Genomic DNA, 2,880 nt, shown 5'->3' with positions numbered 1-2,880 from the left:
GTTGGAGGATTTGAGCTATAGGGAGAGGCTGAACAGGCTGGGACTGTTTTCCCTGGAGCGGCGGAGGCTGAGGGGTGACCTGATAGACGTTCACAAAATTACGAGGGGCATGGATAAAGTAAATAGGCAAAGTCTTTTCCCTCGGGTCGGGGAGTCCAGAACTAGAGGGCATAGGTTTAGGGTGAGAGGGGAAAGATATAAAAGAGACCTATGGGGCAACATTTACACACAGAGGGTGGTACATGTATGGAATGAGCTGCCAGAGGAAGTGGTGTAGGCTGGTATAATTGCAACATTTAAAAGGCATTTGGATGGGTATATGAATCGGAAGGGTTTGGAGAGATATGGGCTGGGTTCTGGCAGGTGGGACTAGATTGAGTTGGGATATCTGGTCGGCATGGACGGGTTGGACCGAAGGGTCTGTTTCCATGCTGTGCATCTCTATTGACTCTATAATTAACAAGAGGTTTCCTGTCCTTAACATTAAGCAATGATATGTCATAAAGATTAAAGCCAATACGCTGGGCTCCCAATACCACTCTCTCACTTGATCAGTCTGTTTGACAGACCTCAGAATTGTGCCAAAAATTACTAGATGTTAATGAGGAGGACCTTTACAGGTTAACTGAACTGGTATGCCAGTGTTATAGATGATGTCTCAGTTGATGCCAGTGCTATATCTAGTTTTATTCTTCATTTTCCATAGTTTAGTACAACAGAGATTATTTTCTAGGCCATGGCTAGGGTAATGGCTTAGTGGTACTATCACCTGACCCTTAATCCCGAGACCCAAATAATATTTTGGGGACCTAGATTTGAATCACACCATCGCCATCTGGAATTTGAATGCAATAAAACTCTGGAATTAAGAGTTTAGTGATAACCATGAAACCACTGCTGATTGCTGGAAAAGCCCATCTGGTTCACTGATATCCTTTAGGGAAGTTACCTACCATCCTTACCTGGACTGCCCTATATGTGACTCCAGATACAGAGCAATGTGTTTATCCCTTAACTTCCCACTGGGCAATTAAGGATAAACAATAAATGTTGGCCTGGTATGCCCACATTGTGTGAATAAATATATTTTAAAACCCACCACATTGGTCTCAGGTTCAATACACATAAAAGCCAGACTATATAAGCACAGCACATTATCTTCCCGAAATGATAACAGTGAGCCTGATGAGTCTGTGCAAAAGCTCTGGTATTTTCATGGCACCATGCCTGATAGTGACGATAAACACTTTAATTCCAGATTTATTTCATTAAATGTGTTTAAGTTGTCCAGAGGTCATGGTAGGATGTCTTAAGATCATCAATTGTAGGCTAAGAATCATACAGCACTGTATTTGGCCCAATGAGACTGCACCAACCTATCTACACTCCTCCTATTTTCCAACATTGGGCCCACAGCCTTCAATATTTTGACATTTCAAGTATTCGTGCATATACTCTTTAAAGGTTGAGGTTTACCACTTCTACAGCCTTCCAAGGCATTGCATTCAGATCTCTGGATTTCTTGTCAGTAACATAACCACTAAACTACCAAAGCTATATTTTGGATTAGTGGTATTGGAAGAGCACAGCAGTTCAGGCAGCATCCGAGGAGCAGCTATAGCATATTCCTCTATTGTTTCTGAACTCCAACCAAATGACCTTTCGAGGGCATTATCTCTTTTCAGCTCTGCAATATTACTTAAAATCAAAACTGCTACCTTGTCACTATTTTTTGCTTTCCTAGCTTGCTGACTCTGAAATATTAATCTTTAATTATGATATCATATTCCCTCATAGCTACATTCAGCTGTGCATTTACACTGTTGCACTTCAAAACTTAATTTCATTAACTAGGAAAATCTATTTGGTATCCTTTGATTGTACACATTTTTCTTTCTTCCATTGTGAAATACGAGATTAAAGTGATGCAAGATACATTTTGGTGGCTTGAACTGAAAAGGCCAGGTTTGTTTAATCATAGTAGGCAATTGATTTAATAAGAACACAAACTCAATTCCCAGTTTCTGTTTTATGTGCTGTGGTATCTTCGAAGTGTGTGGGTTCTTTAGATGCTTAGTACATGTGAGGGTAGACATCTTCTTAGCAATAAGCGTCTTGTAGGGCAAATAAAAGTTGCATTGAAAATAATAGGTGCTAAAAACTCAGGTCTGGCAGCATCTGTGGAGAAAGAAAAACAGGAGTTAACACGATGTCACATGTTCTTCAGACTATTCTTCAGAACTGCGAGCTAAGAGCTGAAAGATGAATTTTGGACTGTAAGTAGCAGCTTGTGTTAAACAAAGAACAAACAAGCTGTTATTTGTTCATGAGGCCAGGCTTCAAAGATAATTTCAGATTATTTCTTGTTAAAAAGTACTCAATAGACACTTTTGACTCTGAAGTGGCCTTATGCTCAAGCAGATGGTAGATACTGGAAATGTGTTGCTGGAAAAGCGCAGCAGGTCAGGCAGCATCCAGGGAACAGGAGAATCGACGTTTCGGGCATAAGCCCTTCTTCAGGAATGGGGAAAGTTTGTCCAGCAGGCTAAGATAAAAGGTAGGGAGGAGGGACTTGGGAGAGGGGCGTCGGAAATGTGATAGGTGGAAAGAGGTCAAAGTGAGGGTGATAGGTCAGACTGGGGTGGGGGCGGAGAGGTCGGGAAGAAGATTGCAGGTTAGGAAGGCGGTGCTGAATTCGATGGATTTGACTGAGACAAGGTGGGGGGAGGGGAAATGAGGAAACTGGTGAAACCCGAGTTCATCCCTTGTGGTTGGAGAGTTCCTAGCCGGAAGATGAGGCGTTCTTCATCCAACCGTCGTTTCGCTGTGGTCTGACGATGGAGGAATCCAAAGACCTGCATATCCTTGGTGGAATGGGAG

At 42.2% G+C, this 2,880-nt stretch overlaps 1 long non-coding RNA gene across 1 annotated transcript in view; it reads right to left on the bottom strand.

Moving 5' to 3' along the window:
- Positions 1 to 1,947: 1,947 nt before the first annotated feature.
- The window catches only part of LOC122555595, a 57,202-nt gene continuing 56,269 nt past the window's right edge, over positions 1,948 to 2,880 (bottom strand). The window contains exon 3 of the long non-coding RNA XR_006313319.1: positions 1,948 to 2,178. This is a non-coding gene — a long non-coding RNA (uncharacterized LOC122555595). The remainder of the gene's footprint in view (positions 2,179 to 2,880) is intronic.

Source organism: Chiloscyllium plagiosum, chromosome 12, assembly GCF_004010195.1.
Source record: "Chiloscyllium plagiosum isolate BGI_BamShark_2017 chromosome 12, ASM401019v2, whole genome shotgun sequence".
NCBI classification, from domain to species: Eukaryota; Metazoa; Chordata; class Chondrichthyes; order Orectolobiformes; family Hemiscylliidae; genus Chiloscyllium; species Chiloscyllium plagiosum.
The sequence above is the reverse complement of the archived record's forward strand: the minus strand, read 5'-3'. Positions and strand labels throughout refer to the sequence as shown.